Source organism: Tachysurus vachellii, chromosome 14, assembly GCF_030014155.1.
Source record: "Tachysurus vachellii isolate PV-2020 chromosome 14, HZAU_Pvac_v1, whole genome shotgun sequence".
NCBI lineage: Eukaryota > Metazoa > Chordata > Actinopteri > Siluriformes > Bagridae > Tachysurus > Tachysurus vachellii.
In genome coordinates, this window is record NC_083473.1 from 22535215 (window position 1) to 22549588 (window position 14374).

A 14374-nucleotide genomic window follows, 5' to 3' on the forward strand; every position below is an offset into this window, starting at 1 on the left:
AAATGAGCTTCTCCCAAGCATGGATTTAAGAGTTAAACCCGTTTTGAGATCCGCTCTTTTAAGCGCGTGTAGATACTAGCGGACGGTTTAGCACGTTCCAGACGCTCAGAGTAATTAGAGTTTGAGGTTTTTGCTCTAGCTTGAGGTATTGGAAGGGCCAGCTGGCCAGCGGTGACAGATCCAGACCTGTAACATACAGCTGAGAGACTGTTCAGAGAGATGAGGAACCTAACCAGCGTGGAGCTGCTGGAGAAGCATTCCACACAGGCTTAGAGCAACTGAGCCATCCATCACCCGGAGGAGGGGCGTGTACAAACCCAGCAGCAAGCCAGCCTGAGGGAATGACATAATGATATTGTAAAATCCTGCGATATAAATCAGGAACAAATATACCTAGTCAGTGAAAAGGCAACCCAGATTTCAACCCTGGATGTTCATTAATAAACTTTAAGCTAACTTAATCTTGTTGTGTTTATGAATAATGCAATATTTCAGTTTGTTAGTGATGAGTCAAGCCAGTTTTTTCCCCTTCATTTCGGTATGAAATCAAGATCTGTGTTGACCAACAAGATTTTATTGCATAAAATACCGTCAGTGGATTCGTTCTGAAAGTATCTTAAATTGATTCCAATAACGGTTTCGTGTTTCAGAGAGTTTCGGAGAGCATTTAGACCTGGTCTTTTTACCATCGGATAGCTATCGGATCACAAAAATTACCTCTAAGTTCCCGCTACAGCAAACAAACACGTTTTAAGCAGTTATGCTCCTTTTCCACCAAAAAGAACCGGGTGCTGGTTCAGAGCTCGCACTGGTGCTGGTTCAAAGTTGGTTCCACTGGTGAACCTTCTAAGAACTGGTTTGCCTTTCCACCGGCTAGAGAGCATCACAGAGCCGAGTCTGACGTCACTGTATACGTGTCACGTGTGCCAGCAACGTTAGCGCAGCAGCGGCAAACACAAACACATCAACGATGGTGGATGTTGCTTTACTGTTAATGCTCATGGCTTTGTGAACCTACATTAGCATCCGAACGCGGCGAATCCAACGTGTACGTGCAGCTCCATGTAATTTGTATAAACAGAGGTTGTAATCGAGAAAGTACATAACGTTATTTTATCATTAACACAGAAAAAAGTTAGCCTTAGCATGTAGCTACTTACTATCATGTTTGCTGATAATGTATCATATCGCGGTAAAGTAAAAGTGTATTAAACATTAGTATACTTAAGGTACATTATCAAATGCGCTAACAGTAGCCCCGCCCACAGCCCCGCCCACAGCCCCTGACACAAGCGGTTCTTAAGTCTAGACCAGCAACGTTTTGGTGCTACTTAAGAACCACTTTTCCTGGTTCAGAGCCGGTGCTTTGGCTGTCGAAAAAGAAAGAACTGGTTCTAAATTAGGCTCCGAACCTGCACTCAAACTGCCTCGGTGGAAAAAGGTGCATTAGCGTTGGGAACTGCAAACTCATACGAGTGTGATGACCAGGTCCATATAGTGTATTTCTGGTCCATACTGTATAGTGTATTTCCTTGAGTTTGCTAAGTAGAAGGTTAGGGTTTGGTTAAAACATCACAGTATTATTTATTTACAACAGTACATACGATATTATTCATTGAACATCTCACAAAGACGTGCGTGTCTTTAGACGGATGGGAAAAAAAACCCATTACAAATGTAATTTTTATTAGCTAATGGATATCAACTCTTGTCTGTTTTTGGCTATACCTAGACACACACTCACACACACACACGTAAAGAGTTGTAGAGCTTTTAATTTTGCCCTGACATGACTCTTGCGCTTCTCAGTGGAGGTTTAAATTTGCTGACATTTCACTCCTGAGAAAACAATGTTCCTGTGGTCCATTATCCTGACGCCCTGATGTTTTCTCACTAAGCCTCTTACTTTCACTATAACACATCACTTCAGATTATCCTGTGCTTCAGCCTGACCAGTGACTTCCAAGATTTATTAGTCATCTTCTATAAGGGAGGAGGCTACCTGAGCCCCCAGACAAACTCAACCACTCTCTCGCTGTTTCCATCTCACGCTCATCTTCAGGCTTATATTTTCCGCTAAACTTTCAAAATAGTCTCATTTTGGGTATGTTTCTGTCTCTCATCCAATGATCTTAAGATAGGCTCGACCCTGATGATGGATGGATGGATGGATGGATGGATGGATGGATGGATGGATGGATGGATGAACTTTGGAAATAAGCATTACACAGAAACACTTGCTAGCATTAACATTACGTCATCTCTTCAGTAAGATCTAACTGGCAGTTTAGAGCTGATTTAATTCCAGTAATCATTAGTTTCTATAAAAGTCGTCTACCACAGGACTTTGTGGCAGTAATAACTCTAATGGGTAATCTGATCTCAGCTTAACCGCTGGGCCAGTTGAATATCTCTGTCTGGGAGTATTATAGAGCTGACTTGAATAATCTATCAACTGCTTTACAGGAATTGCAGACGAATTTTATTCTGAGACTCTTAGCTTAGACTCTTACATCAGTGATTCATTTCAACTACTGTTTTTTTTAACCATCCAAACAGCTTGGTGGTTTTTAACTAGACATGTTTATTTATTTCTCTCTCTCTCTCTCTCTCTCTCTCTCTCTCTCTCTCTCTCTCTCTCTCTCTCTCTCTCTCTCTGTCACTCTATCTATCTATCTATCTATCTATCTATCTATCTATCTATCTATCTATCTATCTATCTGTCTGTCTGTCTGTCTGTCTATCTATCTATCTATCTATCTATCTATCTATCTATCTATCTATCTATTTATCTATCTATCTGTCTGTCTGTCTGTCGGTCTGTCTGTCTTTCTGTCTGTCTTTCTGTCTCACTCTATCTCTCTATCTATCTATCTATCTATCTATCTATCTATCTATCTATCTATCTATCTATCTATCTATCTGCCTGTCTATCTCTCTCTCTCTCTCTCTCTCTCTCTCTCTCACACTCTATCTATCTATCTATCTATCTATCTATCTATCTATCTATCTATCTGTTTCTCTTTCTCCCTCTATCCCTTCCACTATCTATCTATCTATCTATCTATCTATCTATCTATCTATCTATCTATCTATCTATCTATCTATCTATCTATCTATCTATCTATCTATTTCTCTTTCTCCCTCTATGCATTCCACTGTCTATCTATCTATCTATCTATCTATCTATCTATCTATCTATCTATCTATCTATCTATCTATCTATCTATTTCTTTTTCTCGATCTATGCATTCCACTATCTATCTATCTATCTATCTATCTATCTATCTATCTATCTATCTATCTATCTATCTATCTATCTATCTATCTATCTATCTATCTTAAAATCACTGCATTCATTGAGGAACCTGGCTGTGATTTGTCCGACAGAAGAACGTCTTATTTTACACGGACAGAGACGTAGCGTGGCTGACCGTGGTCAGTATGACTCAGCAGCTTGGTGGTGGACACAATGCCGTGTGGTCTGAGACGTGGCCTCCAACATTTCATGATTTAATCTCAACTCAGCAACAGAGGAAGGAAAAGAAAGTTTAACTCCTTCTACACAGAGACCCATTTTATTCCTAGAAAGATACTCAGTTGAGTTAATGTAGGATTCTAATTGTTTCACAGAAATTCTCCTTTGTTGTGTTGATCTCATAACAGACCAGAGTGACCTCTTTCCCCTGGATGCTTTTTATTCATCCGTTTGATTTTAAAGGAATAATATTAATAAATAACAACAGGAACGGTACAGTCAAAGCAGCAGGGAACAGACGTGAGGGGAAAAAGAACACAGTGTACTGAACATTTTAAAGGATGTATTCATCATAACCAAAATCTAAAGTCCATCCATCTTACAACAGGGATTTCAAAGCACCGTATTACAGTATTGCATTAACACCCGTCTCTTTTTCATTACCTTCACCTGGGTTATTATTTCTTGCCTGTTAGTGCAGTGGAGGCTCTGAGCAGATGGTTCACATCCACATGTCACTCAGCTAACTGAGTCCTCAGGGACAGCATTGTGTCTAGAACTTCAGATGGATGTGTGTGTGTGTGTGTGTGTGTGTGTGTGTAGCAGTGCCTCATGTGTATGAATCATATGTGATCAGACCTTCCCTAGCGCATGTCTTCATGTCCCAGACCCTCTCAGTTTTGATTTGTTTTATGAACATCAACGAACGAGCCAGATATTAGGCTCATTTATACTGCACGCTGTAATATTTATTGGAACTAGAGAGCATTATTTATAGCCTACTGAGGCTGGAATTTAATTAGTCTCACTAGTTAAATAGGCTAATATCTATTTTAAGATTTCTTGTATGAACGCTACAGACTGTCGCGTGTAAAATGTCAGAAAAATCGGTGGTCTCTAAAATATTCACACCAGCCAGTCTGGTAGCAACCCTCACTCACTCTCTCATTTTCTACCGTTTATCCGAACTACCTCGGGTCACGGGGAGCCTGTGCCTATCTCAGGTGTCATCGGGCATCAAGGCAGGATACACCCTGGACGGAGTGCCAACCCATCGCAGGGCACACACACACACTCTAATTCACTCACACAATCACACACTACGGACAATTTTTCCAGAGATGCCAATCAACCTACCATGCATGTTTTTGGACCGGGGGAGGAAACTGGAGTACCCGGAGGAAACCCCCGAGGCACGGGGAGAACATGCAAACTCCACACACACAAGGCGGAGGCGGGAATCGAACCCCCAACCCTGGAGGTGTGAGGCGAACGTGATAACCACCAAACCACCGTGCCACCCTTGTTCGGTTTCTGCATGATTTTATCAGCGTCCCGCTGGCACTTGATCGACCGATTGGATAATAACTGCATAAATGAGTAGGTGTACCTAATAAAGCGGACAGTCGGTGTGTAACGTAGCACCAGTATCCTTGCCTGTGGATATAAAGCACAAGGGAATAAAAAAAAAAAAAACATGAGACAGAATGTACAGAACCGTCAACATGCCGTTGATAAATGTTGTAAATGCATCCTGACGTGCGTTCGTCCCGCGAGCTTCATATCCGAGCTCGTTCACGCCCACACGAACGGAAACAAATAGCTCACTTTGCTCAGTAGATCTGTTGCATGTTGAATATAATACAGTGGGGCTCGAAAGTTTGGGCACCCCAGGTAAAAATTTGTATTAATGTGCATAAAGAAGCCAAGAAAAGATGGAAAAATCAACACAAAGGCATCAAATTACAGATTAGGGCAGTACAAGGTATTAACTCTGCAGGGTGCCTAAACTTTTGCAGACGCCTTTTTTTTTTTTGTTTTCTGTTATTTTAAAAGTGTAAATGATGGAAATAAGATGTAACTTCCTAACTTTGACATATTACAGTATAAGAATGTCTAATCTGTAATGCGAGTGTGTCCAGACTCACATACTGCACACACCACACATCAAGCGGTGTGTTTCTTTATACACTTCACTCTACTAACCTTTAGTAGGTTTTTTTTTTTGTGTCTTTTGAGAGCTATGAGAGTTTCTTTAGCAGACGCCATAAAAGCTCTGTGGCATGCTGGAGTTTTAGGAGTGCAGTATGAACACAGAGCTGGACTTCAGGCAGAAAGTAAATAATCACTTTCAGTCGTGAACTTTTTCCCTACGGTTGGATTCCTTACAGTTGTTTTCTAATTTGTTGGGTTTTCAGAGCTCTGTGATCTGCTGAGCCCCTGATCATCACACAGGATAATCTGTGTTCGCCTACGCTAGAGCTCCTTTTGTTTTGTTAAAACATCTGCTCTCTGTATTGTACACACCCACATCTCTCTCTCTCTCTCTCTCTCTCTCTTTCATTTTTCTTTTTCTCTCTCTTTCTTGTTTTCTTTATTCCTTTCTTTCTTTCATAGTCTCTCTCTTATTTCTTCCTTCCTTCCTTTCTTTTGTTCATTTTCTATCTGTCTCTCTACCTCTCCTTCCTTCCTTCCTTCCTTCCTTCCTTCCTTCCTTCCTTTCTTCCTTCCTTCCTTCTGTTTACTTCCTTCCTTTCTTTCATTCTCTCTCTCTCCTTTATTTCATTTGTATTCCCCTCTTTCTCTATATTTTTCCTTCCTTCCTATCTCTCTTTTTCTTCCCTCCTCTCTCTCTCTCTCTCTCTCTCTCTCTCTCTCTCTCTCTCTCTCGCTCTTATTTCTTCCTTCATTTTTTTCTTTCATTTACTAGCTTTCTCTCTACCTCTCCTTCCTTCCTTCCTTCCTTCCTTCCTTCCTTCCTTCCTTCCTTCCTTCCTATCGCTCTTTTTTCTTCCCTCCTTTCACTCACTCTCTCTCTCTTATTTCTTCCTTCCTTTCTTTCTTTAATTTTCTAGCTTTCTCTCTACCTCTCATTCCTTCCTTCCTTCCTTCCTTCCTTCCTTCCTTCCTCTCTTTTTTCTTCCCTCCTTTCATTCTCTCTCTCTCTCTCTCTCTCTCTCTCTCTCTCTCTCTCTCTCTCTCTCTCTCTCTCTCTCTCTCTCTTTTCTTCCTTTCTTTCTTTCGTTCATTTTCTATCTTTCTCTCTACCTCTCCTTCCTTCCTTCCTTCCTTTCTTCCTTCCTTCTGTTAACTTCCTTCCTTTCTTTCATTCTCTCAGAGCAGCTGTTAATGACTTGTATACTGTCGAGGAAATTAACTCTTTCTTGGATAAAACAAAAGGAAAAGTCAGTGTAGAAGTATCTCTCTTTCTCTCTCTCTCTCTCTCTCTCTCTCTCTCTCTCTCACACACACACACACACACACACACACACACACTCTCTCTCTCACACTCTCTCTCATATTCTCTCTCTCTCTCTCTCTCTCTCTCTCTCTCTCTCTCTCTCTCTCTCTCTCTCTCACACACACACACACACACACACACACACACACACACTCTCTCTCACGTTCTCTCTCTCTCACACACACACTCTCTCACATTCTCTCCCTCTCTCTCTCTCTCTCTCTCTCTCTCTCTCACACACACTCTCTCTCTCTCTCTCTCTCTCTCTCTCTCTGTGACGGTAAGGCCACAGTCAGATATCACCATTTCCCTCAGGCACGATGTCGTTGTCTTACCGTTAACTCATTCTGTCACTCTGCTATCAGGTTATGAACAATGATTGTACACACCAAGGATCACTGTGACTGAAGGCAGAGCAGCAAACATACACCTATACACCACATCCTTCTCTGCCACCATCTACAACCCAAATGAGCTTGAGTTCCAGGGTCATAGGGCACAAGCGATCACATGGCTCTACTTTTCTTTCTTTATCTTTCTTTATCGATTGCTTTGATTGTATTTCTTTGGTGCCACCGGTAATTCAGGACTGTAGAAGAATCTTAAAAATGACAGCGATGTTGACAACTTCAGTCATTCTACATTACCTGAGCCTGGGTGTGAATGTGCATGTGGGTGTGAATGAGCCAGATATGAATTCTTGATTAGCTCATGGTTTCACACCCAGCTTTATTGTAATTCGAATATTTTGAAAGAAAGTTCCAGCACTTTTGGCTTGTTGACAATAACTGGGAGTGGAGGTGCCGTCTGTAAATATCGCCGTCTGTAAATTTCGCCGTCTGTTCATGATGTCACTGTCTGTTAATGATGACGCCGTCTGTAAATATCGCCGTCTATAAATATCGCCATCTGTAAATGACGCCGTCTGTTCATGATGTCACTGTCTGTTAATGATGTCGCCGTCTGTAAATGTCGCCGTCTGTAAATGTCGCCATCGGTTAATGATGTCGCCGTCTGTAAATATCGCCGTCTGTAAATATCGCCGTCTGTAAATGTCACTGTCTGTTCATGATGTCACTGTCTGTTGATGTCGCCGTCTGTAAATAATGTCATCTGTAAATGTCGCCGTCTGTTAGTGATGTCACTGTCTGTTAATGATTTCGCCGTCTGTAAATGTCGTGGTCTGTAAATGTCGTGGTCTGTAAATGTCGCCGTCTGTTAATGATGTCCCCGTCTGTAAATGTCAGCGGTCAGCGTCTGTAAATGTTGCCATTTGTTAATGATATCGCCGTCTGTTAATGATGTCGCCATCTGTAAATGTTGCCGTCTGTAAATGTTGACGTCTGTTAACGATATCGCCGTCTGTTAATGATGTCGCCATTGGTTTATGATGTCCGCCGTCTGTAAATGTCGCCCATCTGTAAATGTCGACGTCTGTTAACGATATCGCCGTCTGTTTCGATGTCGCCGTCTGTTAATGATGTCGCCGTTGGTTTATGATGTCCGCCGTCTGTAAATGTCGCCCATCTGTAAATGTCGACGTCTGTTAACGATATCGCCGTCTGTTACGATGTCGCCGTCTGTTAACGATGTCGCCGTCTGTTAATGATGTCGCCGTCTGTTAACGATGTCGCCATCTGTAAATGTTGCCGCCTGTAAATGTCGTTGTCTGTTAACAATGTCGCCGTTGGTTTATGATGTCGCCATCTGTAAATGTCGCCGTCTGTTAACGATGTCGCTGCCGGTTTACGATGCCGCCATCTGAAAATGTCGCCGTCTGTTTATGATGTCGCCGCCGGTTTATGATGTCGCCATCTGTAAATGTCCCCGTCTGTTAATGTCGCCGTCTGTTAACCGTCCAAAGTTAAGAGAATATTTCTCCAAATATATTCCCAAGTATTTGGATTGCTGCAACATTTGGAACTGTCAATAAAGTGCAGCAAAAAAGCACAAACGTAAAAACACAATGGAAATGAACAAACACAAAGACACAAGGTCTGATTTCAGTGTGGTTTTGTTGTGTAGGAGTTCTGAAATGTTCTCTGCTCTAAACAAACTACTGCCCACACAGGCAACAGAGATTAACTGATGATTTTTTTTTTCTCTGTTGCAAAGATTTAAAAACACGTTGTTCAGAACGGAACCGTTAACTATTTGTACAACAGCAAACGGCTTCGACGGCACAAACGAGTTGGGTTTATTTAACTTCGTTTTATTAAATATTAAGTGAAGTCAGGTGAAAGTGAATCTCTAATGTAAACCTGCTTTCTTGCTATCAGTAACATTTATAATCCTCAAAAGAGCTCCACTGTTGTTTTTTTTCTTCCCCTCCCTCAGTGTGGGTGTGTTGTATTATGCTTTTCTCTCCTCAGGGTGTGTGTTCTCTTATTTCTTCCAGAGCTTCTTTCTCTCGTATTGTTTCTTTTCCTCTTGCGTCTCTTTTTCATCTCTGTGCACCAGCAGCAGCTCCACAGGGGAATTGGAAGAGTAAGGGATCGGCTTACGACGGCAAATTAGATCAGAATTTTAGATGCGCTTGTAAATTGCTCAAAATCGTGTGTGATGTTCAACCTCAAATGCTTGACCTCATCTGGAGTAGACCACACACACACACACACACGCGCGCGTTCACAGCATTTAAGACTTTAAAGATGCCGCCTGATGATGTAATGGAACTTAATACGTTAAGAGCCCAAACCAAACCAGAGTCTGTCTGACGTTTTACAGACAGAAATGCGCTGCGTCGTTAGTTTAAAGCCTTCTAGATCCATTCCATTTGTAAACCTTCACTGAACCCTCATTGCTAGCTTGGTTAGTTTTATCACTTCATCCAATAAATGTGGAACAGTAGCTTCTTTCCCAGTAGGGTCAAGGCATAGAGAGGAAACCATAACTCTGGTTGAAAAAAAAAGCCCTTGGGACCTCTTCTTCTGACCTTCTTTCTAAGTGTGTGCTGGTTTTCTTATAAAACTGAATTCATTTCCTACTTTGTTTTTCGAAACATTTCAGAACTGCTTCTGGATAGATTGTATGGAAAGAACATCACAAAAACAACACGAACCAGCAATAAGGTTTCTGCTTCTCGTCAGCCACGAGCACGGGAGAAAAGAGGTGATGATGATGGTGAAGATCTTAATGAAGAAGTAGTTTATTCCAGCATAGCAGTGACAGGACTTCGGGTTCAAAGGTGAAGTCTATAAGAACGCAGGACAAATCGCAGGACAAAAACGGGGCAAGTCGTGGCCTAATGGTTAGAGAGTCTGACTCGTAATCCTAAGGTTGTGGGTTCGAGTCTCGGGTCGACAATACCATGATTGAGATGCCCTTTTGCTCCGGGTGTGTGTTCACAGTGTGTGTGTGCACTTTGGTTGGGTTAAATGCAGGGAACGAATTCTGAGTTTGGGTCACCGTACTTAGCCGTATGTCACGTCACTTTCAAATCCTGCTCGGATATTTTATACCGTTTTTCCTCTTTGTACAGTAGGTTTTAAATGGGGTTTCACTTTAAATGTAAGTTGAGTGTAAGAACTGAGTATCTCCCAAATGACCGCCTCATACTGTCGTCTAGCCGGACGTCTTCAAATGGTAAAAGCGCTAAACCCCAAAATGTGTCCCCAGGCCTTGTATGCTCTTTTTTTCTCAACAGTTCAAAATTTTAATGTTGGTAACACAAGTGGCTGTAAACATAACACGTCTACATTTTCCAGTTTATTTATGTGTTGTGCGGTTAAAGGGTGTAAAGTGTGTTAAAACCCGACACGAAGCAGAGGAGTCTGCTTTCTGCTTGACTTCAAAACGCGTGTGCGTTCAAAAATAGCAGCAGGCCAAACGGCATTGTTCAAATATTTGCCTGTTTATCTTGTGTACATCTAAAAGATTAAAAAGAGATCTATTAACCCGATAGCGCGTCTACACCTAAACATCAGGTTTCCTAGTCCAGGATTTTGAACCACGGCGACGTTAAACTGTCACGATAAATTGTCACGCTCATGTCGGTTTCTTCTCTACAGCATTAGAAGGATTCGGACATTATTGTAAAACCCTCAGGATGGGTTTAGAAAACAGACCTTTCATTAGGCTTAAAGGAGGCATGAGGCATTTTTTTTCTTTCTTTAACTCTCACTCTCACTCACTCACTCATCTTCTACCGCTTATCCGAACTACCTCGGGTCACGGGGAGCCTGTGCCTATCTCAGGCGTCATCGGGCATCAAGGCAGGATACACCCTGGACAGAGTGCTGACCCATCGCAGGGCACACACACACACTCTCATTCACTCACACACACTACGGACAATTTTCCAGAGATGCCAATCAACCTACCATGCATGTCTTTGGACTGGGGGAGGAAACCGGAGTACCCGGAGGAAACCCCCGAGGCACGGGGAGAACATGCAAACTCCACACACACAAGGCGGAGGCGGGAATCGAACCCCAACCCTGGAGGTGTGAGGCGAACGTGCTAACCACTAAGCCACCGTGCCCTCCGCTTTCTTTAACTGTAATAGAAAAATTGTGTGAAACATTGAATCCCCCCCCATATTTGATCCACCGTTTCATGTAGCTGGACCTTAAGAAATGTTAGATAAACACATCTGATACTGATCCTAACATCTAGATATCGATGTCTTTAGTCATGCCGGAATCGACACTAAACCATCGGCATTACCCATCAGCCCCGACGCCTCACGTCCTCATCACACACACACACACCTGTTTTGCGTCTCGCCCATAGGTTTGTTCTTGTCTTGTTCTTATTTTTTTTCACAGCTTTGGTTGTTTGTTTGGTCTTGGTCTAAGAAATCAATTGTCTGCCTTCACCTCCAGTCGTGACAGTTGATTGGAGTCATAATTGGGCATTTTTTGTGCGTCTAGTTTAGAGATTTTGCTTAAGTCTGGAAATCCTTGGTTTTGAGAGTCGGGTCGGGTCGGGTCGGGTCAGGTCAGGTCTCTCTCTTCATTGTACTGCTAGTGATGCGAACGACTCCGTAACAACGTGGACGCTGCGTTTCATCTGCATTGCAGCTCAGAGCAGTGAAATTTCAGTTCAGTTCTTTGTGTCTAGAAGGAATGCTGCATCCTGACGAAACCTAAGCATGCTATATTACTATCTTACTAAGGAATAAGTTAAAAATATTTGTTACACACACACACACACACACACACACACACTCTGATGAGGTTTTTGTCCCAGTGTCATGGTGAGATTTTGTTTGGCACTGCATTGCAGCTCTGGCGGTTGTAATTAGATGCTGATTTGTTCTCTTTGCCTGGTGCGAATAGGCCCCACATGCTGTCAGCAGAATCTCTCTTTCCCGACACACACACACACACACACACACACACACATACACACACTCGGCCTAGTTTACACCCTGCCTGCGCTCGCCGCTTCTCCAGTTTTCACTGCTGAACTTGCGTATCACCTTGAAATCTGTCAGCAGTTCATAAACGCTTCACTTCATCACGCGGTTTCTTTTCTCGCAGCTCCTTGTGTGTGAGGGCTGCAATCAGCGTCACGTTTGCTGATGCAATTTCTCTCCTCAAACGTTATTACATCAAGTACATACACATCTAGGTAGATTTTTGTCAACAGGCATAACAGCATGGTGGAATACTCAAATCTGATTGGTCAAGGTTTTTTAAAAAAAAATTTTTTTAATATTTTGTATACAGTATATATCTTGCAGTGAAACACACGAATAAATAAATTTGCCGGTGTTCCATTGTAATAGATATGAGTGCAGTGAGCATATTAATCTAACAGCTGGCATTTCCGACTGTTACATTATCAATACGTGAATATTAATGCACACATATGTCTTCTATGTTAATGTTTCTATAGTAACAGCTCACACATAGCTCATGTAAAGCAGACACTCCACATAATCTAAGACTAATAATAATCTGATGTAAAAAAAAAAAAAAACCCTCAAAACTATAGTCATTGCTGTAGTGTCTCTCGGATGTCCCACATCATTAAACAGTTTAACCGCTGGCTAGTTGCTGTTTGTTTAAGACGCTCCACATCACACACTCCAGGCCACGCTCACTCACTCACTCTCATTTTCTACCGCTTATCCGAACTACCTCGGGTCACGGGGAGGTGCCTATCTCAGGCGTCATCGGGCATCAAGGCAGGATACACCCTGGACGGAGTGCCAACCCATCGCAGGGCACACACACACACACACACACACACTCTCATTCACTCACGCAATCACACACTACGGACAATTTTCCAGAGATGCCAATCAACCTACCATGCATGTCTTTGGACTGGGGGAGGAAACTGGAGTACCTGGAGGAAACCCCCGAGGCACGGGGAGAACATGCAAACTCCACACACACAAGGAGGAGGAGGTGGAGTTTCACAACCCTGGAAGTATGAGGCCAACGTGCTAACCACTAAGCCACCATGTCCCCCATATATATATATATATATATATATATATATATATATATATATATATATATATATATGGATATTTTTCATTTTTATGTGTAAATCTCTTTCTCAAAGAAATCCATCTTCTAAAGGAACCCTAGGTGATGTTAAGACAGTGATAGTAATCTTAATCTAATCTTACTCTAAGGCCTTTGTCAAGACTTTGTCAATTAATACGGGTTTACGTTTAACGAAATGCAGGCAAGGCGATCCAAACCGCCTGAGACCGACACGCTGAAGATATTCGTTTTATAAAGATCTTCGAAAGATGAGTAAAGCTTGTTTCTTCCCCTTTCACCTTCACACAAAACAAGATGAGATCCACTGTGGAAAAAAAAACGAAATAAATACCTCAGCGCCTGTGTATGTATGTACGAGTGTTATATATTTAGTTTAACATTTCTAGCTTCAGGGTGTGTGTGTGTGTGTGTGTGTGTGTGTGTCTGTGCCCGTCTGTATCTGTTGGCCTGGTACCAATACTTTTTGAATTTCAAGCTTAAAAGTGCAAGCTCAGCTCCTCTCCAGCACTCCACACCCAACTCTCTGAACATACTCAAGCAAACAAACTGTAACCGCAGACCCAAATCCATCAGATCCCCGAACCACAACGTGTGTTTCTTGTTCACCTCTGCCCATGTCGACAGGCGATCGGGAGATGGTGAGAAGCCATCAAGAAGTCTTCCTGGAGCCCAATTGGATCCAGATGTTTGTTCACGCATATGAATAGCTCGAGGCTCGCACCGAGCGACTCGTTCATCCTGCCTGCTGAGTGCTGTACTAGTACCGTAGCTTTTACGGGTTTGGGATCTACACAGAGAATAATCAGTCCAGTTGTGTGACGTGTGTGTAACGTATTTGGCGGCAGTGTAAGAGATTATAATCCATTTTAATTCTAGTTGCTGTGGCACAGAACAGGTTTCACTCTCTCTCTCTCTCTCTCTCTCTCTCTCTCTCCTCGTCTCTCGAAATGTCAGCGTTTCCGAGCCATTACTCCTCTGCACTTCATTTTATTTTCACACAATCTATTCTTATTGTATCTGCTTCCTCACGTCACCTATCGCACTGCAGCAGAAATGCCCGACCCCTTCAGAGCCATGACCACAAGCTTCCTGTTGTGTCTAACCACAACAAGTCTGTTCATTACCTTAATGCCTTTTAAAACTTTTTTTTCTTTTTTTATAAGCACACTACACCGACTAACAACACTG

At 42.4% G+C, this 14374-nt stretch overlaps 1 protein-coding gene across 4 annotated transcripts in view; it reads left to right on the plus strand.

Moving 5' to 3' along the window:
• myo9ab (myosin IXAb) overlaps positions 1 to 14374 on the plus strand; it is a 107383-nt gene that overhangs the window by 34378 nt on the left and 58631 nt on the right. The gene's annotated exons all lie outside the window — the stretch shown is intronic.